General features: G+C 37.0%; 1 protein-coding gene and 1 non-coding gene across 2 annotated transcripts in view; one reads left to right on the forward strand and one right to left on the reverse strand.

Annotated features, from left to right (window-relative positions):
* SLC44A5 (solute carrier family 44 member 5) overlaps nt 1-23,541 on the reverse strand; it is a 337,526-nt gene that overhangs the window by 260,880 nt on the left and 53,105 nt on the right. The gene's annotated exons all lie outside the window — the stretch shown is intronic.
* LOC140639286 (U6 spliceosomal RNA) lies at nt 13,507-13,613 on the forward strand. Its single transcript, XR_012036058.1, has one exon. It is a non-coding gene; the product is annotated as a U6 spliceosomal RNA (small nuclear RNA).

The raw sequence follows: 23,541 nt of genomic DNA on the forward strand, positions 1-23,541 counted from the left end.
AATGCTAGGGACAGGAATGCTAAATGTAGCCAGACTTGCATTCTAAATAGTCAGACTTGTTACTGGACAGTACTTTCCAAACTTTTCAAGTATTGGGACTTCTTCCATAACATAAAACATGTTTTATAGACCTTTACAAGGTAGTCACATCAGTTAATTTAAAAAATACTTTTTAATTTAAAAAATAAAGATGTTATGTGTAGGAGGTGGTGACTGAACAAACACTGCTATGATGAAAGCAAATATGTTTCTTAGAACTTCCTTGGACATTTTTTCCCCAAGAAAGCAATTAGAAATACAAAATGACATAAATATCAAGTATAGCAGAGTATTTCTCATTTGAACAAATGTTACCTACCTATAAAATCCACTTTAATATATTCTCAGTACAATCTCACCAACGTTATTTTTATCAGGTATTAAAAAAGTGATGTGACTAATATGCACATTTATGAAATCCAGTCCTGTAGAATGATATACAAGGTTGAATGCCTGCTCCTGCCAGCAGGAATTGAACAATTTCTCACTTTGGAGAAGTGCATTACATCTTTGAGGCTAACTTGGGGTCATTTAGTAAATTATCTTTTCCAAGCACTAAATAGCTACTAGCTTCAAAGAGTTAATGAACCCCATAAAAAGCAAGTGATTTACTTCCTTCTCACCAGTAGGGTCAAGCTGGTCTATTCATTCATCCTCTCACCACTCAAGTGAGGCAGAGAAGAGACACATATTATAATCCCAATTACATGACTGGGACATTAAAGTCCAGAAGTGTTTCCTGACTGGCACAAGGCCACGGAGAAGTTATGTGCAGAGCTGTGACAGGAACTCACAAGCCTCTGGGTCCAGTGCTAAGTCCACGGAGCAATCTTGTTGATGTGCTATGGCTTGGCCTCAGTAAATCTGAAAGTGTGCTCATGTAAATAAGCACAGCTCAAGTAAAAAATAAAAACCTTAACATACGGATATCTCTCTGAAAATGTAATCCTACTTAAAGGAATTATTTTATATATGAATAATGAAAAATTAACTCAAAATTTATTTACAACCAGAAGATTTCAACATCTAAGATGACTGAAGTTCAATAAATAGTACTAAAACCAGAAAACCTTTTCATATGACATTAAAAGAATTGAATGTACTTTGAACGTAGAACCTCAAAGATGGCAATCTGCATCTGGGTTTAAAGCAAGCATAATTAATACAAGTACATTGACTTTTTAAGCAATTATGAACCCAATTTTTGGTTAGTGACCTAAATTGATTTAGATAAACATACAAACGGCTGAAACTTTTATCCAACAATCATGCAATAACGATTTGGTGCCATATGCTGGCATTCAGGTATGTGAGCAGAACAAACAAATTAATACCCTTGTGAAGCTTATGATCTAGAAATAAAATATGCACAGAAGTAGACATTACAATAGATGATATATGCTTTGTAGAAGTCGTCTAGTGAGCACTGGGTTGTCTAATGGGGATAGTGCATAATTATCCATTGTAATGGGGTATGAGTGAAGGATAAAGCAGTTGGGTAAGAGTCTTCCGAGAAAATCTCAATGAAGTTAATTAGGCGAAGAGGAGTGGGGAAGAAAATGCACTCCATAGGATCATATTCCATATTTATGCTTCCCTTATATGTTATGTCAGAAAATTTTCACTTCGTGTTATTAAAAAAAAAAATTCTATTAAAAAGTTTTTAGTAAATCTGCCAACCTTATTTTTCTTATTGATTTACTTGGAGTGATTACAGTATTAAGAGCACTTTTGTCCACTCTCTTACTTAATTCTATTTGATCCTCATATCAACTTTATCAAGTAGGTAGGATAATACTGTTAGGTTCATTTCTGAGAACCTTGAGCCAAAGGGAAAAGGATTTACTCAATGTCACACAGTTAGTCATCAGTGAAGCCAGAACTGGAATCTAGATCTTCTGATTCCAAGTCCAGTGCTATTGAAGGGGGGACTCAGATCTGAACCACACAAATAACATTAAACAGAAGGAAGAAGTTCTATAGTGATTTGTGTAGGAGGCCATCATTTATAATTTTGATGCAAAAATATCATCTTAGAGCTTAAATTAGATGAACTAGGATAACATATTTCACAAATGTGCTTGCCAGTATATATGACTGTAATGGAGGAATCATGTTAGGATGCCTGGGTGGCTCAGTCAGTTAAGCATCTGCCTTCTGCTCAGGTCACGATCCTGGGGTCCTAGGATTGAGCCCCACATCAACCCTCACGTCAAGCTCTCTGCTCAGCAGGGAGTCTACTTTTCCCTCTCCTCTGACCCTCCCCCCAACTCATTCTCTCTCTCTCACACACATATAAATTAATAAATAGAATATTTTAAAAATTTAAAAATGGTGGAACCGTGTATATCAGAATCCAATAATTTGACTTCTCAGATTCAGACTATTGCTAGATAATTTATCCATAGAACTCATAATCTAAGGATGCTGTAAAGTGCATCTTTGTCCATAACTTTATCCATTTTTACTAGATAATGGATGACATAAACCACTTTATAACATAAAAGCTTAAAAATAAAACATGCTGAGTTTATAGAAGAAATATAAGAGAGTGCTATTAGTAAATTTAAAGCTTACCTTAAATGGGCTTATACAAACGAAAATATATGTCTTCTTGCATATGTCTAAACAATGTCAGTTAAATTCCTAGGGATTGCCAACCAACCTCTTGAAAACGAATGCTATTCAACAATACTGATCAGTACATAACTGTAAGTGCAGGAGGAGTTCCAACCCAACATACAAAGGGGAAATTAAACTTTTCCTATTGCTTCTTCTCTTTACTGCATGATAAGTATATTGAATCTTACCCTAATTTTTAAATCAATAATATGTAAAGGACCACTAAGCTATCATTTTCCATTCAAATTACACCTTGCCACTATTAATATGGAAAAAAAAAAAAATCTCGGGCATCCCAGGTGGCTCAGTGGTTTAGAACAGCCTTAAGCCCAGGGCATGATCCTGGAGGCCTGGGATCGAGTCCCACGTCGGGCTCCCTGCATGGAGTCTGCTTCTCCCTCTGCCTGTGTCTCTGCCTCTCTCTCTCTCTCTTATGAATAAATAAAAAAAATCTTTAAAAAAGAAATCTCTTTAACCTGCTTAGTCCTTGTTTACAGTCTCTTCTGTTACATTTACTAGAACTCAATATCACTAGCTAAAACTTGATAATAGCTCTATACTTTGAGTCTAACCTCTGAGCCCTTCCAAGTTAATCCACATTCTTCTACACTAGTTTTTCAGCCAACATTTTTCTGTCACACCAAGATCCTGAGGGTGACAACAACTATAAAAATGTGTTACATTTCCAAGTGAGTCAATGCAGCTGTCCTGTGAAGGATCAGATACTCTACGCGTGCTAAAGGAAATGCGACATAGTGTCCAAGTGAAAAATGAGAGGTAGACACCGAACAAGTGAGCTTCTTTGCTATTTGGACTTCTTCCCCTCTAACCTGAGATAATTGTTTTAATCTTTCTCCTTTACCAACAAAAATTTGGATTATTTTTTAGTACTTAATTAGGTAATTAGTATTTTCAAACACACATTGTCAGAAAAACAACATACTGATTGCATCAACCAAGCAGTTTGTTTCAGACTCTGCAAATGTAATGACAGACTTTTTATTTAAATATTCAATTATGAATGAAGGTGAATTATTTTGACATAATTATTCAATGCCAGAGAAGTATACTGATTTATAAGGACAAACCCAGACCCTACATCCAATACTACTTGGGGGCACCCATTAAAACTGAAAAGAAAATGTGATGTTTGGATACAGAAACTATTTTATCTTGTCTGAGTTATGCAAAGGTCTTTCAGGTATATGAGTCTTACAGATAGAGAGCAATGTATTATAAAACGGACATGAATAAAATCAGAAATCATGTTTTTTCATAACTGACAGGGGCCTTAGAAATTATCCAGTCCTTAAAAAATTAATTAAAAAAATTTTTAAAAAAGAAATTATCCAGTCCAATCTTTCAAGTACTGTAGGGTCACTATGCAAAGCTCTTGATTATTTCAAAAATTTTCTATCAATCCAAAACCTGAGATGAACGTGAGCTCTCTGTAAGACTGTGACCAGGGCAGGTACTATGTATGCCTACTTACCTATAAGTTTGCAGCATCCAGCACAGGATATGGCTCATAGTATCCACACAATAAGGTTTGTCAGATTGAATCTTTGACCCTTCTTCTTGCAAGCTAGGGTAAGACTTCTTGAGTAACCTTTTGTCACATGGAGTATTAAAGCATATCATGTGAGTGAAACTGATTTTTTTTCAGATTTTTAAAACCTATTTCAAAGTAGTTCTAAGAAGTTGCTTCTTAGAACATCTCTCCCATTACGAGTCTCTAAAATAGTCAGTTCTCTTCATGGGAAGAATCAGATGTGGCTCCACAAACAATCATATTTGAAGAACCAGTCCATTTTCAGAGATCTTCTTTGAAGACAATGAGGAATCTCTGGGACTCAGCCAGGGAACATTTTTTTATTAAATAATAATTAATATACAAACTAATATAACACTATGTCACAGACTAACAACACTATACGTTAACTATACTGGAATTTAAAATAAAAATTTAAATTTTAAAAAAGAAGAACATACAACACTGTATTATTTTTGAGTGTACAACATAGTGATTCAATATTTAAATACATTATGAAATGGTCACTACCGTAGGTTTAGTTATTGTCTGTCACTGTGCAAAGTTGTAAACAATATTCTCCATGCTGTGCATTACATTCCTGTGACTTAGTTATTTTATAACTGGACAACTGTACTTCTTAATCTCCTTCACCTATTTCATCCAATCCCTACCCTCTAGCAAACATTAGTTTTGTTCTCTGTATCTATAAGTCTCTTTTTTGTTTGTTCATTTATGTTTTTTAGATTCCACTGTAAATGAAATTATACAGTATTTGTCTTTCTCTAGGGGACTTATTTCACTTAGCACAGTACCCCCTAGGTCTACCTATGTTGTTGCGCATGGCAAGATTTCATTCTTTTTATGGCTGAATAATATTTTATTGTGTATATATGTACAATAATATTCCATTGTGTATACACACACACATATACATAATCCATTTATCTATCGATGGACACCTAGGTTATTTCCATCTTGGCTACTGTAAATAATGCTGAAATGAATATAAGATGCATATGCCTTTTCAAATTAGTGCTTCTTTCTTCTTTGGCTAATTACATAGAAGTGGAATTGCTGGGTCATTTGATAGTTCTACTTCTAACTTGGGGGGGAATTCCATATTATTTTTCATAGTGGCTTTACCAATTTACATTCCCACCAATACTATACAGGGTTCCCTATTCTCCACATCCTCACCAATACTTGTTATTTCTTGTGTTTTTATATAACAGCCATCAGATAGGCATGAGATGATATTTCATTGTGGGTTTTTTTTTAAGATTTTATTTACTTATTCCTGAGAGACAGAGAGAGAGAGAGAGGCAGAGACACAGGCAGAGGGAGAAGCAGGCTCCATGCTGGGAGCCTGATGTGGGACTCGATCCTGGGACTTCAGGATCATGCCCTGGGCCCAAGGCAGGCACCAAACCACTGAGCCACCCAGGAATCCCCCTCATTGTGATTTTGAGTTGCATTTTCCTGATGGTTAGTAATGTTGAGCACCTTTTCATGTCCCTGCTGGCCATCTGTATGTCTTCTCTGAAAAAATTAAAAAGTCTATTCAGGTCTTCTGCTCTTTTAATTTGATCGTTTGTAGGGTTTTTTTTTGGCAATTGAGTTCTAAGAGTTCTTTATATATTTGAGATTTTGACCACATACTAGATTTATCATTTGCAAATATCTCCTCCCATTCCGTAGGTTGCCTTTTTGTTTTGTTGATGGTTTCCTTCACTGTGCAAAAGCTTTTTAGTGTGACATAGTCCCAACCAGGGAACTTCCTAATATGAGAAACATATTAGGGAATTTTTTTTTCTTCAGTTAGTCCATTTCCTAAATGAATCTGCATTTGTATCTGCTGTTCCATTAGAGAGTACATCTTTTCTTCCCCTTTGCTTTCCCAGAGACTCCATAGGATATGTGAGAAGCTACTGCAGCAATTAAGAAGCACAAATGAGCAGAGCCAAGGTGAAACACATATTAAATACTCTGAGAAAGAAAGAGGGAGAGAGAAAGAGAGAGAGAGGCAGCATAGAATACCAAAGCATATAGCAGAATGAAAAGCAACAGCTGTACCACTAAGTGAAAAAGAGACCTTATGACCCAAGAAAGTCAAGGAGGAGTGGAGGTGGGGCAAGTAGCTCAAGAAAACAACAGAAGAAATACAAAAGTGGGGAAGAAAATGACAACACACAAAGAAAAGGAGAAAAGCAAGAGAGCAAAAAAGAAGATTTATGTTTCAGTGACTTTTACCCCGGTAAAGCATCTGACAATAGGTCTGACATGCACACAAAAGAAATGATCTCAGATAAATAGAAGGCATGTCATACAAAACAAGGTGGGAGCACACAGAAATACACTAAAACAAGGAGAACCAAAAATTGGAAAAGAAAAAAAAAGCAAGTAAATCCATAAATAAATATCAAATAAAATACTTTCCAAATGTCAACAATTGTGGAGTCACCATCTCTTTAAAAAGTTTATTTTCAGCAATATCTGTTCCTGCCCCTATATTCCCCACAATCAAGCCAAATAGCTACACTAAATCTAGGAAGAGCTCTCAATTTGAAGTCCAGAAGGGCTGTGAGAGCTTAGCAGTCATTTTGCCATCCTATTTTAATTCTCTGAGATCTCCCAAATACTATAAAAGCAGTGACAGCAAAGTTATTAAAGCAAGGAGTGCTATAACTACCTTTTTATCTCCAGGAGTCATAAATCCTAAGTCCTGATTCTAGAGACATTTTGAGGCAAAAGGTACAGGGCTGACATACTTAAAAGAAAATAATTAGTAGTTCTTGGTTATAAATTCATATGCTTTCTCATGTGAGCTTTTTGTAATTACAAATCTCAGGATGAATGCCACTTGTCAGCAGTCTAAATTCTAGGAAATGTTCTAGTTTCTAATAAATTTGGTATATACATCCAGCAGAAAAGTATGGAGTCATTAAAAATAGCATTCTATGGGGTGCCTAGGTGGCTCAGTTGGTTAAGCACCAGGCTCTTGATTTTGGCTCAAGTCATGAGATTGAGCCGTGTGCTGGGGGAGGGGGGGTGGGATCTGTGCTCATTGAAGAGCCGGCTTGGGATTCTCTCTCTCCCTCTCCCTTTGCCACTCCCTCCCAAAATAAATAAATAAATCTTTTAAAAGATAGCATTCTCAAAGAATATTTAAAGAAATGGGAAAATATTCATAATATAGTTTTAAGAAAAAATATACTAAACTTTATATATCCTATGATCCCAATTATTTAAAATACATATATATAGGCATATATGAAATAATTTCTTTAGAAAAACTCAATTAGGTCCACATTGTACAGTATAGCAATTTATACTTATTTGTAGCATTCAGTGCAATGGTTATTATTACCTATTCTTTTGTTTTTAAGATTTATTTATTTGAGAGAGAGAGAGAGAGTGGGCGAAGGGGCAGAGGGAGAGTAAGAGAATCTCAAGCAGACACCACACTGATTGCAAAGCCCAACCCAGGGCTTGATCCCAACACCCTGAAATCATGACCTGAGCTGAAACCAAGTGTCTGATGCTTAACCGACTGAGCCACCCAGGTACCCCTATTATTACCTATTCTATCAACAATCCTTAAGCTGCTTGTCTTGTATACCTCAATATGTCCAGCACCCAGCACTGTGATTGATCCATATTAAGTACTCAATAAATGTTTCCTAAACCAATTAAGGAATAAAATAACAAAAAACAAACAGAAGAAGACTGGAAAGAAACAGACAAAACTGATTAAAGTTGCTTTCTTAGGAGTTATTTGATAGAAATATTTTTTTCTTCTTTAAAAAATCATGTTAAAAAGTTATAAAACAATTATCTTCCATAACCATAAGAGGTTATTGGTAAAAGAAGTCAATCTCCCAAAAGCACATATCATATGATTCTATTTATGTAAGATGTCCAGAATAGACAAATCAATAAAAAAGACAGATTAGTGGTTGTGTAGGGCTGGTGGACAGGAAGTGAATGCTAAAGAGATTTCTTACTGGTGAGATGAATATTTTAAGATTAGATTATAGTGATGGTTACACAATTCATTAAATATGCTAAAACCATTGAGCTGTGTACTTTAAATAGAATTATATAAAATGAAAGTAAGATATTTACAGATTTTAAATATTAGTAAAGATTATTTCATTAGAAGGTTTTTTTGAATTTGAACCCACAAACAAGCCTTGAGGTTTTAGCTCTGATATATCCTTAAATTTTCTTTTTTCTTTTCTCATTATATTTCAACAAAAGACAATAGAGACAACTTTAGAACAAAGTGTGAGAATAAGAAATGTTTCTTAGTTCATAAATTAGGTAGAAATCCTTCTAGATGTACTACATTATTATTTGTACCCTCTTTCCCGGTATACACTCAAATTTTCCCATAACAAAACATAAGAAAATCTATTTTATATTGGAAAATATGCAATATTGCACAAACAAACGTGGATACTGAAGTACTTTTTTTTTTTACTTCCTTTAGTTTATATGACTCTGACTCTCATCTCCTAAAAATAATATGCTCTTACTATGTAATAACTCTCCAATCACTTAGCTCCAAGTTACCTAAATTCATCATAGTGCCTTTTGTAAGATGGAAATTGTTAGGTAGAGTTTTCTCTTAGGAAGTAAGACATTTCTTTGAACTGCTGAAACTCCCTGGCCACATGTCAATTTCCTTCAGACACTGGAGTGTGAGGTAACCTTGAGGCAATTGATGAAAATGCCAAAGATTGGGCAGTCATGATGCATGATGCTAGCAGGACTGGCTCCATCCTGTGGGGAGTCGGTGGGGGGGGGGGGGTTGGGAATGGAGGGAGGTGAGAGGAGACATTGAAATGGCCCAGCTACTGAAATCACAAAGATCAATTACTGCAACATACCAGGATGGACACTAAAAGCCATTTTTATTTACGGTCTAAATTTCAACTTTAAATTCTATACACTTAAAATCTATTAATTTCAATTCTTTAAATTCTATACTCTAATGTTGACTTCAAATTTCAACCTCTTAAGCAAACACTTCTTAGTTTTTGATGCCACATAAACTCCATAAATTATGAGTGCTTGGTTATATGATGACACTTAAGGGATAGTAACATTGTTATGATGAAACACTTTCAAAATAGGAGTGAGCAGATAAATTTCAAACTCGCTTAAACTCGCTTAATTTAAGTATACTTTTCAACTTTTTAAATTCTGAAATTGTGCTGCTTTGGTTCCTATGCATGCTAACGATGGGCTTCCTCTACTAAGAGATGAATGGATGGATGGATGGATGGATGGATGGATGGATGGATGGATGGATGGGGGATGAATGAAAAAGGAAATGAGAAAAAGGGAGAGAGAAACAAAACACTGGAAATTTCAACTGACTGAAATTGAAGACTATTTAGGACAGAAGGTAATTTGGGTTTGAAAGACATAAAATAAAATAGTTAAGAGATAAAAGTTAAAATAGCACCATGATCTGAAAAGATATGTGCACCTCCTAATGTTTACACAGTATTATTTCCAATAGTCAAATTATGGAAGCAGCCTGAGCACCCATAGATAGATGAATGGATAAGGATGATACAGTGTGTGTGTGTGTGTGTGTGTGTGTGTGTGTGTGTGTGTGTGTGTATGAAATGGAATATTACTCAGCCATAAAAAAGAATGAAATCTTGCCATTTGTAACAATATTGATGGATCTAGAGGGTATAATGTTAAGTGAAATAAGTCCGCATAGAAAGATAAATACCATATGATTACATTCATATGTGGAATTTAAGAAACAAAACAAAGAAAAGGAAAGAGACAAACCAAAAAACTGACTCTTAACTATAGAGAACAAACTGATGATTAGCAGAGGGAAGGTGGGTGGAGAGGGTGGGTGAAATAGGTGAAGGGGATTAAAAGCACACTTATCACAATAAACACTAAGTAATGAATAGAATTGTTGAATCACTATATCATACAACTGAACACAATATAACACTGTATGTTAACTATACTGGAGTTAAGATTTTTTTTTTAAGGTAACTAAGACATAAATGCTTCATGTTATTATTTTATTTCCAGTAAACAAAATATAATTACTTTTTTAAAAGAGCATCATGATAATTAAAAGGGATCATTCCCATTTTGTATTATGCTTTTATACATCATGACCAATCTAAAAGGGGGGGGGAAGGGGGAGAGAGAGAGACAGCTCATACACTATTTTAAGCATACGCTATTTTTCAAATATCCATCATTTACTGAAAAAGAAATCCTAACTCTGTGCTATTTAAAACAATGCTGTTATATGTTCAAGTTTATTTGTCAGAGAGAAGGGCCAAAGGTTTTTAAGTTACAACTCAGCAATATATACCCAAGCTGCGTTATCCTGACATCAGGTCACAGAGGCTGAAACACAATAATATCCAAACCATTAAGAGAAAAGCTATCATAAATTCAAAATATGATACATGTACAGCAATAAACTCTGCTCAAGCCTTACACAAGGACACAAAGGAGGATAACAAAAACAGAGAGTAGGGGTAGCACCCGAATTTCAGACAACGTGGTAGGCACGCTCTGAAATGTTGCACTGATGTTGGGGGAAGGCAACTACACAATCATTCTTTTAAAAAAATATTCACAAATGGACTAGTTTTAAAAAGCCAGCAAAACAAAACTAAAGTCTAAGGGCAGAGAAATGGTGTAAGCTCTGAAGCTATATAAGCATTGAAGGTGGAATACAGACCTCACTGATGTAGGCATCAAGGATCCCCTGTCACTTCTAATTCTGTAAAACTGAGGAAAATCACAACTTCTTTATGTTTCTGAAATGTGGATGTCAGCCCGACTTGCCTCTTGAGGCCACGTTACAATGGTCAAAGAGCTAATATTTGTGGAAATGTGTTAAAAACCATAGACTACTATAAAGCATAAAGTCTCATGCTTTGAAACTAAGAATAGGTTAAAAATAGACGAGAACTCCCTGTATTTCACACCGAGTCTCTTTTTTTCTTTCCTGGTCTACCATCTACTAGGGGAGAAATGACTCTGTCGTCTTGTCTCTCTGCTTTTCCTTTCAAGAACCTCCACAGTCAGCAACGTCCACTATTTAGAATAAGAGAAACCTAAATAACACTAGTTTTAGTTCAGCCAAGCTTCCCGAAATTATCACAGTTAAGGTTCTAAGTTGAGTTGAGCTGCTGAACTCCAGCCAGCCCTCTTTCTCCTGTGTTAAGAGAGCAGAGTCTGCCAGAGTCCTTGGACCATCCCATGGTCATCCAGACTTCACTGGTGGTAGTGGTGGACTGGCTCTGGCAAGTTACGTATGGATGACACTCTCGCCAGTCCATCCTCTCCTAACTCACTATTCCTGTGCTCATGGGTTAGGACCTGTCCCCAAACAGGCTGAAAGTAAGCCACAGATGCAGTGTTCTATTTCCAGAGCTTGAACATGGCTTTCCTTATTCTGAACCGACAGCTTTTTTGAAACAGAAGATAAAAAAAGAAGGATCAACATCATTTTGGGGGACTTAAATTGTGTCTCCTTCACTCGTGTCAATGCCCTGGAGTCTGACTCCAAACTTCAACGGGCGAGTCATCAACACTGAGAGAAAGCAAGAAAGAGCAGATCTTAAAAGTAGAAAGAGGTTAAGTAATCAGCCCCCTTCATGTGATCGTCTTCTCAGCCCTGCACAGACCCATTAGCAGATGGTTATGACAACCCAATGGAAGTACATGTTGGGCGCCCACTGGGCGCCAGGATCTAAACCACATGTTTCTAAATGTTGATTTCACACAGCCAATCCCATTTGCAGATGGTAAAAATAAATGAGAAATACCTTGGTAAAAATCAAACAGATCTAAAGGATTCCCAAAAGCTCACCAGAGAGAAAATACTTCTTTTCCCATTGTTTGCCTGTCTCATGATAGTGGCCATGAAGGCATGAACTTACATGAGGCTGCAGGACACATGGGTAAAACTGAAGACGGACAGACCAAGGTTCAAATTCCTATTCAACAGTTTGGGGTCATGTAAAAAAGTTTCTTGTAAATGAAAAAAAAAAAGTTTCTTGGTAACTAAAAGAAACTTTTACCATTTACTATTCCCAGGGAACTAAATAAGCAATTCTTTATAAAAAAAAATTAAAAAATAAAAACTCAAGGCTCAAGACAAATAAGCTATAAAAGGAGAATATTGCTGTTACTACTCTGTCCATTTATTATATCTAAGCCAGTGATTCTCAACTGAGAGCTATTTTGCCTCCCAGGGGACATCTGGCAAGATCTAGAGATTTTGTTGATTGTCACAACTGGGATGGGGTCGCTATTGACAGGTAACGGGCAAAGGCCAAAGGTGCTACTACCATGCACAAACAGCCCTCTCCAAAAAGATCTTACTGGGCTAAAATGTTAATACTTCCAATGCTGATAAACCCTTCCCAGAGGGAAGGCAAAGCAGATAAATTTGTTGAGTCCAGTTGAATAGTACAGTATTTATTTAACAGAAATACAAACAAGGCAATATTTAGACAGGACCTTAAAAAATATTCATACACTTTGATCCAGTCACTTCACTTTTAGAAATGTATCCTCATGAAATAATAAGAAATGCACCCAGAGATTTACGCAAGAGTAAGTAGATTAGAAAATTAAAAACAGCAAATGGTCAATTGTAGGTACAGTGGTGATACAGTGGTGATAGGGTGACTATATGATTTGTCTTCCAAATCGAGATGACTCTGGGAGTAAAAGGGAATGCTTTAATAATTTTGCAAAGACAACAGTCATAAATAAGAATCACTGCAGACAAACCAGGATATATGGTCGCCTGGAATAGAGTATGCCACATGCTAATTATGAAATGGCAGACAGCCAGCAAAAATACTTGAAAGAATATTTAACAACATAGTAAATTGATAATGATATAATACTAACTATAAAAGGCTGGATATAAAACTTCTGTATCAAATTTTGTAATATATACACTTGTAGGCTTTGAGAGAAGAATGGGAAGAAACATACCAAATTGTTAACACTAGTTTACTAGCTGTTGAGATTACAGCTGGGTTTGTTTTTTTTTTTTCTCTATATTCAAAATTGCTATAATCATTTTTAAAATTATGACGGTGTTTTGCCTCTTTAGAAAGAAATATAATTAAGTACCAGTTGATGAGGGAAAGCTATTCTTCACAAAAGAATGGCAGCTAATAAATATGGAGGAAATTATATATAAATTAGAAAATCACAACTTGTGCAATTCCTAATGATATAATGGTTTCAGGCAAGGAGCATAGTTGGACGCTAAAATCTTTAGGTGAGTGCTCACTTCGGGAGCACATATACTAAAATCGGAACATGACAGAGAAGATTAGCATGGCCTCTGCGTAAGGCTGGCACGCAAATCTGTGAAGCATTCCATATTTTAAAAAAATAAATAAAATAAAATCTTTAGATGAAAGATTGTTGGTTATTCACCAAGTTTCAGGGTATTATCCCACAGAGTATTTGCGAATTGTAAAGAGAACAAAGTATGCCTTCACAATGAAGAGATCTGGTGATTATCATATTAACCAAATTATCAAACTTCACATAAGGTTAGTGCAAACTCTAGCATTACATACCTTTTGTGGTAACATAATATGAAATAAGGACATCACCTGCATAATATTCCTGCCAAAAAATGTTTAGCTTGAATCCAATCAAGCTATTAGAGCTACTTTTATTCTGCAGGAAATCCAGATACTGTAAGAACTAGGAACACAACACCAGATAAATGCAGAATGCAGGAACTCGAAAGACAACTATCATGTCTTAAGAAAGTAAAATTTATAGGGAGAGAAATAGAGACTTCTGGATTAAAAGACACTAGAGAGAAATAGAAGTCAGACACAATCTCTGAACATTATTTGAATTCTCACTTTTAAAAAAAAGGCTTAAAAATCATTTGTGGAACATGAGAGACACCTAACTCTGGGAGATGAACAAGGGGTAGTGGAAGGGGAGGTGGGCGGGGGGGGTTGGGATGACTGGGTGATGGGCACGGAGGGGGGCACTTGGCAGGATGAGCACTGGGTGTTATGCTATATGTTGGCAAATTGAACTCCAATAATATTTTTTTAAATAAGATAACATATATATAGACAATGGAATATTATCCAAAAAAATCATTTGTGGAAAACTGGAAAAATTTGAAATTAACTTGGTTATTTTCAATATAATCATTAGATATTTAATTCTCTTAAGTATGTTGATAATATCGTGGTTATATAAAACATCTATGGTGAATATCACAATGTCTGTAGCTTATTTTCAAGGCATTCAGAAAAAAATATACATACTTACAAATAGTTATATAAAGCAAATATGGCAAAATATGAACAATTGTTGAATCAAGGTAATCAGTATACAAGTGTTCATATTGTGTTATTCTTTCAACCTTTCTGGATATTTGGGAAAATGTTTAAATATGAAATTAAGGAAAAATTTAAAAGTTACACTTGAAGTCACATCATTTACACTTAATGTAACATAATTAGTAATCCCAGAGTTGACCACTGTCTTTCCAAGACCAGACACATAATAGTTACATGGAATCGGAGAACCCAACAACCGTCTCCTGAGGGTTCAGAATCCTCTGCATTGCTTCAGACCAGCTCTTCATGTTCCACTTCCCTTGGTTTCCTCACTTTCTGCGATTTATTTCAGTTGCCTTCCTGTTCACCCTCAGGTGCTACCACCTTCTCTACTTACTCTAGGAACTTACTCCATCTTTCGTGGTTCTTACTTCAACAAGCAGGACAAGAACAGAGCATAAATCAATCAGGCTCATCCATTCCTTGCCTTTAACAGTACAATTAAAAAAGAATAATCGCCCTCTCTCTCTGGAAAATCTCTTTCCCTGAGAATGCTATGCAATGAATGTTTGTGTTCTCTCCAAATCCATATGTTGAAACCCTAATCCCCAAGGTGATGAGTGATGGTATTTGGAGATGAAGCCTTTGAGAGGTAATTAGGTCCTGGGAGTGGAGCCCTCAGGATGGGATTAGTCTGTGTGCCTGTTTGTCGGCCTGCCTGTCTGCCTGCCTCTCTCTCTCTCTCTCTCTCTCTCTCACTCACACACACACACACACACACACACACACACACACACACACACAAACTATAAGGCAGCTGTCTACAAAACTTCTCGTAGAAGCCAAGAAATAGGCTTCCGGCAAATCTTGAACTTTCTAGTCTCCAAAGCTGTGAGAAATAAATTTTGTTGTTTAAGCCAAGTCTATGATATTTTTGTTATAAAAACACAAAGGGATTAAGACAAAGGATTTCCAGAGTGAGCAATTCCCATTCCACCAACTCTAATTTACACAGCAATGAGCACATTCTCCTTCGCCCCCACCGCCCCCCAAAAAGGTTAATAGGTTAGAAGTTCTTTTGCTAGGATTTCTGTACATCCTCTTAATGTTTTCTTTTGTTTTACCTGGTAAGTGACAGATGTGTCATACTCTGACACATAGAAAGCCAAGGAAGCATTAAAAATGGCCTGCACTGGGGGCATCTGTCTTCCGCTTGGGTTGTGATCCCCGGGTCCTGGGATCAAGCCCCACAGCAGGCTCCCTACTCAGCAGGGAGTCTGCTTCTCCCTCTCCCCTAGTTCATGCTCTCTCTCTCTCTCTCTCTCTCTCTCTCTCACTCTTTCTCTCAAATAAATAAATAAAATCTTTTTAAATTTTTAAAAATAAAAAAATAAGAATGGCCTATGCTGGGTGACTTGGGAACAAGATACACAAAAGCGACATACTTTTTTTAAAAAGATTTCTAAAGGCCTTGGACATCACTAATCCTAAAAGAAATCATATCTGGTCCTATATGAGATTCAAAATTCTCAATTTCTTTGCCACCTATTGGTTGGTAACACTTCCAAAGAACAATTTTACTTTTTTTCATTTTAAATTGATTTCTCTGTTTAGCAAGACTGAGCTTTTTGAGAGCTCTGAAACAAAGAACTCGTTTAATTTTACCTTTTTAAATCAATGTCTACAAGACCCTCTCAGTCAATGAATCAGCCTTGCTATCCATTAGACACCTTTCTAGGCTGTTCCCTGACCTTTTGTGTCCTATGTAATATTGCTGTAATATTGTAGCACTTTTAGTTAGTCTTATATGAAATGTTTTTATTATTTGCCACCTTTGGTCTTTCTGTCATTTTTAAACTCTGAACTTCACTCTGTAATTTCTCAGCTTCTGTTTTGTACTTGACATTTATTATGTGCTTTTTGTGCCCTTAATTACTTTTTGCACTTTGGGGTTGATCTATGTTGGTCTTTTCTAGTTCTACTATATTGATTGCTGTAAAGCAAGCCTCCTCCCCTCCAAGAACATTGTTTGTTTTTAAACTATATTCTTTCTTTCCAATCCTGAAAACCACTGAATTTTCTTCTTCTTGTCCTTTTCAAGAAATTTCAGGCCATCCCTAGTTATGGCAATTGAAATCTATTCACTAGGGTCATAATTACTTCTCTCTCATCATTAATTCTGTACTCAAGTTTGAAAAAGAACCGTAAAGACAGACAGACAGAGAGAACAAAAAATGGAAAATACATGTCAAGAGCAGAAAAGACATTTACAGGACAATATTCAGGAAGGAACAGACGTAATAATTAACAAAGATACCAGAAAGAGGAAATAAGAATGGGTTCTTAAAGAATTATAAAGTGGGGACCACAAAGTTAAAAATAACAAACATTTTAATCTTATAAAAGTAAGAATAAATAACTTTAATGTCTAGTGTGCCAGATACAAAAACACTGTTAAGAATGCCATCAAAAAAAAAAGAAAGAAGAAGAAGAAGAAGAAGAAGAAAAAGAAGAAGAAGAAGAAGAAGAAGAAGAAGAAGAAGAAGAAGAAGAAGAAGAAGAAGAAGAAGAAGAGGAAGAAGAAGAAGACGGCCATCATTTGGGAAATAAAAGCTACCATCTTTCCGTATATAAACTTCTGCAAGTCTCCCCTTTTGTCTCATTCTTCCCAGTATTCTCTCCCTCTAGCCTGTTCTCTAGAATGCCACCAGAATCATTGTCTTAAAATGCTTATCAAGTCATTTCTCTATTGGAAAACCTTCCAGTGGCTCTCTGTCCTATCTAGCATAAAACCCAAATGTGTATAAAACCCTATATGTCAGGACTCTGTTTACTTTTCTAAATTCATTTCTACCATTTCTCCTTCATCTCAAGATTCATATGCTCCAGACAAAATGATCTTTCTCTGAGCTTCTGTATATGCTTTTTCTTCTTGCCTAGAATGCTCCTTTCTGCCCAACTCATTTTGGTCCATCCAATGCCTGTTCATAACTTCATGTAGATGCCTCTGCCTCTCTGGCTCCTTAACTAAAAACTAAGTACTCCCTTCTGTCTACTGCCATGGTTCCCTGTATTTCTCCTGTCAGGGTGTTATTACTGTGTTATATCATCTTGTTTACTTGTCTGCATCACACACTAGTCAGCAACCAATGAGATGGCAATGGTACCATTTATGTTTTTCTTACCCTGGCATTCTAGCACTTAGCACAGAACACGACCCCTAATGATATTTGATAAATATTTCATTGGATAGTTGTTAATACAAATATTTAGTGATAGGGTTTCCTAGTAACCAAAGGCTTAATTTGACCCCCTATTTCCAATGCTTGTTGAAAATCATTCTAGAGTAAGTACTGGCAACCCTTAGTGTATATATGAAATAAGGATCATTAGGAAGTTACCTTTGGCATGTGGGACAACTGCTGCCTCGATTATCTCTTTCCTGCCAACCATAAGGGGTTGTAGTTGGTACAAGCTACCCATGGTGTCCAAAATTCAGCAGCTGGTATTCTCATGACACTCACATATCCCTTTCCACCTGTTCAGAAGTACTCACTCAATATCCCTTGTCCCACTCCACTGAAGAGACGTAATTCCATAGTAAATGGCATCTCCCACCATTGTTAGCCTTCCAGTAGAAAAGATCAAGCATCTCCTTCCAAATATCGCCATCATGTAATACCTCCGTCTACTTTTCTGCCTTAGTAAATCTAGTAAAATAAGAAGAACTGAATTTCTTCGGGATGACTTAGTAGCTTTTGAAGCACCATTCTAGTCATTATGTTCTGTGAACTATAGATTTGAGACATGGAGAAAAGTGGATTGAAAATACATTTAAAAAAAAGAAAATACATTAAAATCCTCTAGAAGTTTCTGAAATCAAAGACTACTTAGTTCACTATACTCTGCTTCATTTTTAAAAAATTTTCTTCCTTTCTCTTTAAAATTTCTCCTGAAAGTGCAGGAAACTCTGTCAATGAAGGGTATAATAAAAAGAAACCCAGCTGAATCAGATTTAAAATGTGTACTTATCCACAGGCACCTGGGTGGCTCAGTCAGTTAAGCAACCCACTCTTGATTTCAGCTCAGGTCATGATCTCAGGGTTGTAATGGAGCCATGTGTCATCTCCATGCCCAGCGTGGAGTCTGCTTAAGATTCTCTCTCCTTCTCCCACTGCCCCTGTCCCTCTCTAAAAAACAACAAGAAAAAGGTTATATATCCAAATTTACTTATTAAAGTAATATCAAATTTTTTAAGAGCAAAATTCCTAAGAAAAAGTATACTGATGCCATAAGTAGAAATAACAGTACTTCCTTGATTTTGCAAGAAATAGTATTTCTAATATCAGGAAAAGGGAATAAAAAGTAAAGCTTTTGAGCATTTGAAAGGACAAATCCAAATCAAAAATACTTTCTATGTGTTTATTAACAGAAAAGAAAAAAAAGTATAAGTGATGTTGCTACTGCCCACAGTAAGGATATTGTTGAGAAAGTATTTTCGTTCCTCTTACCATGAGGAGCAGAGAGTATACTGCTATATATGAGAAAGAAATTTAAAAAAAGAAAAGAAGGAAGGAAGGAAGGAAGGAAGGAAGGAAGGAAGGAAGGAAGGAAGGAAGGAAGGAAGGAAGGGAGGGAGGGAGGAAGGAAGGAAGAAGGGAGGATACCTGTGTGGCTCAGTGGTTAAGCATCTGCCTTTGACTCAGGTCATGATCCCCAGGTCCTTGGATCGAGTCCCACATTGGGCTCCCTGCAGGAAGTCTGCTTCTCCCTCTGCCTATGTCTCTGCCTCACTCTCTGTGCCTCTCATGAATTAATAAATAAAACCTTGAAGGAAGGAAGGAAGGAAGGAAGGAAGGAAGGAAGGAAGGAAGGAAGGAAGGAAGGAAGGGAGGGAGGGAGGAGAAAAGAAAGAAAGAAAGAAAGAAAGAAAGAAAGAAAGAAAGAAAGAAAGAAAGAAACTAATAACTTCATGTCAAGGACACATAAAAGTATAAAAAAAAGCACTATCCAAAATATAGGTACTTTATTGGTGAGTGTGATTTAAAATCAAATGCCTTTTGAGTTAAAGAGTGTGGGATAATCAACATGTCAGTGTTAAAATGGGTCATAAATTTTCAAAAAAGGCATCAATGAAAATAAACTGTGAAAAAACAATTTTGGACTGTACTAAATCTAAAAAAAAAAAACCTTAGTTCTCAAATGTATCTGTTCATCTGCTTCTTTTTATTTCTGACTATAAATTTGCTGACAGATGTTGTGGCTTACAATTTTCAATCAACTTTCTTTCTATCTTCTTTGTTCGCCCAGTGATCACTCACAGTCCTACCCCCTGACTTCACTCCCACCACAAACTAAACTTAGTATCTCACCAGTGACCCCAACATTTTCCACTGTCTCCTCAGTTCTGTCAGACACTGGAACCAGTGACCAACTCAAAATATTCCCCAGATCACCACGGACATAACCCACAAATCTATCCTATGACTCTGTCCAAATAGGCTTTATTTTTTTTTAATTTATTTATTTTTTTAATAAATTTATTTTTTATTGGTGTTCAACAAATAAGCTTTAGCCAATGAAAGTGAGTCATAAGTGAAAGCACACACCTGGGCCAGTTATAGAAAGGCTGGGCATTTGAACAGGTAAGTAACAAATATTAAATTCAGGAAATGGAAGATAGTTTCCTACCCAAGGGCTAGAATATCTTATGTCTGAGACCCCAAAATATCACAAAGGGAATATGACAACTTTACCAAGATGTGCTGCACAAAATAGTAACATGGAAAGACGCTCTCCCAAACTGGCTCCCATGATCAATAAGTGTAGAAGCAGCTACATAACACAGTTTTCTCTTGGAGACTCAGAAAATGCATTAGCGGAGTAAAAGATAAAAGAAGTCCGGCCATAAAGAAACATTTTAGCTTTGTTTAACCTGGTATTTGCTAAATCTTTTTGACCATTGAATACCTATTAAGATTCCAGAGAACCAGTATCTCAAGGAATAGGCGTAAGGAAAAGCTGGCCTGACCAACCACTCATATTTGCTGTTTTCTCTTGACCCACTAGGGCTACCCCATAAGTCCAGGCATTGGTCATAGGATGTCCCAGAGCAGTGCTTCTTAAAATCAGATGTGCATGCAGCTCACTGGGGATCTTATAAAGATGTAGGTTCTGACTCAGTAGGTTTGAGGTGGGACTGGAGAGTCTGATAAGGCCTCAGGTGACCCTAATGCTGCTGGTCTCTCTCACACGTTGAGTAGCTCTACAGAACCACTGCAGTGGGAAGATCATCATGTCGCCAATCTCTTAATCTTATCCTTCCTTTTAATAAAGTCTCCTGAAATATTACCTTCAGGGTGCCTGGCTGGCTCAGTCAGTGGAGCATGGGACTGTTGATCTCTGGGCAGCAAGACTGAGCCCCACATTGGGTGTAGACATCACTTAAAAATAAAAAGTCCTAATGGGGCACCTGGGTTCTCAGTCGTTTAAGCATCCATGGAACACTTAATCCCATTTGTGATTTCAGCTCAGGACACGATCCCATGGATTGTGAGATCAAGCCCCACTCAGGGCCAGACACTCAGCGAGGAGTCTGTCGAGATCCTCTCTCTCCCTTGCCCTCAGCTCCTCCCCCGACTCATGCATTTGCATGTGCTCTCTCTCTCTCTCTCTCTCTTCCTCTCAATATAAATAAATCTTGAAAAACTAAAATCTTTATAAGAAAGAAATAAAATATTACTTTCAATATATATCACTTTGCTATCAAAGACTTTTAGTGGTCCCCATTCCCTTTAACGTTAGAGACTCAGCAGTAAACATCTGGGGTGCCTGGGTGGCTCAATCAGGTAGGTGTCTGCCTCCAGGTCAGGTCATGGGCCCGAGGTCCTGCTGAGCAGGGAGTCTGCATCTCCCTGTCGCTCTGCCCCTGCCCCCTCTCTCATGTGTGCTCTCTCTCTTCCCTCTCTCTCTCAAATAAATAAAATCTTCTTTAAAAATAGGCATTTATTGAACCTTTACTGTGTGGTAAATAGATACACAGCCCCTGACTTATACAGTTGAGTATCAAGTAGGTAAGAAACCATGTGCAGAATGCTAGGAGCCGAAACAAGAAGGGAATCGTTACTTTCTTGAGACCTCAGTTTCCTCATCTGTAAGATGAGGGTTAAACCAGACCAGTGGTATTTAATCCCCCATGTACACTGCAGTCACAACCATCATCCTATTACAGAGTCTCAGCCCAGACCAATGAAATACAGGCTGTCAGTACCATTTTTCATAGGGAATGGGTTGTTCTTAAAAGCTCCCCAGGTGATCCTAAGGTGCAGCCAAGTTTGAAAACAACTGGACTAAATGATTCCCGAAGCGCCGCCCAGCCAGCAGCATCACTTGGAAACTTGTTAGAATGAGACTTCTCTGGCCTCATCCCAGACCTACTGAGTCAGAAACTCTAAGGACAAGGTTAAAAAAACCTGGTGTGTGTGTGTAACAGATTTATTTATTTTTAGAGAGAGACACAGTGAGTAGGGGGAAGGGGAGAGGGAGAGGATCTTTAAGAGGAGCCCAAGGCAGAGCTCGATCTCACGACCCATGAGATCATGACCTGAGCTGAAACCAAGAGTCAGTCTCCTAAGCAACGGAGCCACCCAGGTGCCCCAGAAACTGGGGTTTTAACCAGCTTTCCAGGTGATTCTGATCCACTTTGAAAACCAGCAGATTAGACAATTAGTAAATTTCCCTCCAGCTCTAAAATGGTATCATTCTTGGACCTTGAACAGCCTTGTCAAAGACTTTTGTTATTCAGTCTTACAGACTAACAGTATAACTCTTCCCAGATTTAAATCCTAGCTCTTTCACTTAATTGCTGTGCACCCTTCAGGAATTGTTTTAGCTGTCTATGTTTCAGGTTCTTATCTATAAAATGAGGATAATAATAGTACGTATGCTCTCAGAGTTGCTATGAAAGTGATTTCGTGTATGGAACTCACTTAGCAGGATGCCTGAGATGTAGTTCAGGTCATTTATCAATCATTACTCTTGGGTGAGGACTTCACAGCCACTGCTCAAAATTGCAACCCACTCCTGCCATTTCCTTTTCCCCACCCCTGGTTTACTTTTCTCCTTTGCAATCATTACTCTCTAACATATAACATATTTCACTTATTGCTTTGTCTATTATCTATCTTCTCCCCCAAGGATGTAAGTTCTACAAAACCAAGGATTTGGGGTCCATTTTGCTCAGAGCTGTAACCCCAGGATCTAGTATGGGGTCTGGCACATTGGAAGTACTCCTTTGGTGAGATAAAGGAGTGATAAGCGTTAACTATTATCAATATTAATATTATAGCAATCCAAATTTTTTCTTATTGAAACCCAACAGCTTGTACTTCCTGTTTACATTTCCAGATTATGCTTACGCCTTATTACATGCTTTCTTCAAATTCTGTCCCATGCCCCACAAGGCCCTTTTACTTAACTTCTGCCCATTTTAGGTCCTGGCTCAAGTTCTACTTCTTTAATATTCCCCCACAGCTCTGCTGACTCTCTAACTCTCTGAATGTCCACAGTGTTACTGTCTATACTCTACAATTTAACTGAATTAATTATCAATGGGATGAGTAACTTTCCTAAAATTTAAAGTTACTGAAAGAGGCTGCATCTGTCATGCAATAAGCATTCATGACAAATTAGAGAGGAAGGAGTCCTCCAAGGAATCATGGGAAAACCTACCATTAATTAGCCATGTAGTCCTCGAATAACAAAAACAGTGCTCTGTGGTTTACAAAGTACCTTTAAATATATCTGCCTCATTTTGACTAGATGATCTCAAAGACTGTATCTCCTTGATCTCAAATTTTCAAAATATTTTCAGGTATGGAGAGACCATTTTCTTGAAGTGAAAAATTAAGAATAGATCATGAAAGTCAAAATTGAAGCAGATGATGACCCAAAAATGTGTTGAGTTTAGGGAATGCAAATTAGTGGCTTTCTTGCCCCCCC

Source organism: Canis lupus, chromosome 8, assembly GCF_048164855.1.
Source record: "Canis lupus baileyi chromosome 8, mCanLup2.hap1, whole genome shotgun sequence".
Lineage (NCBI taxonomy): Eukaryota > Metazoa > Chordata > Mammalia > Carnivora > Canidae > Canis > Canis lupus.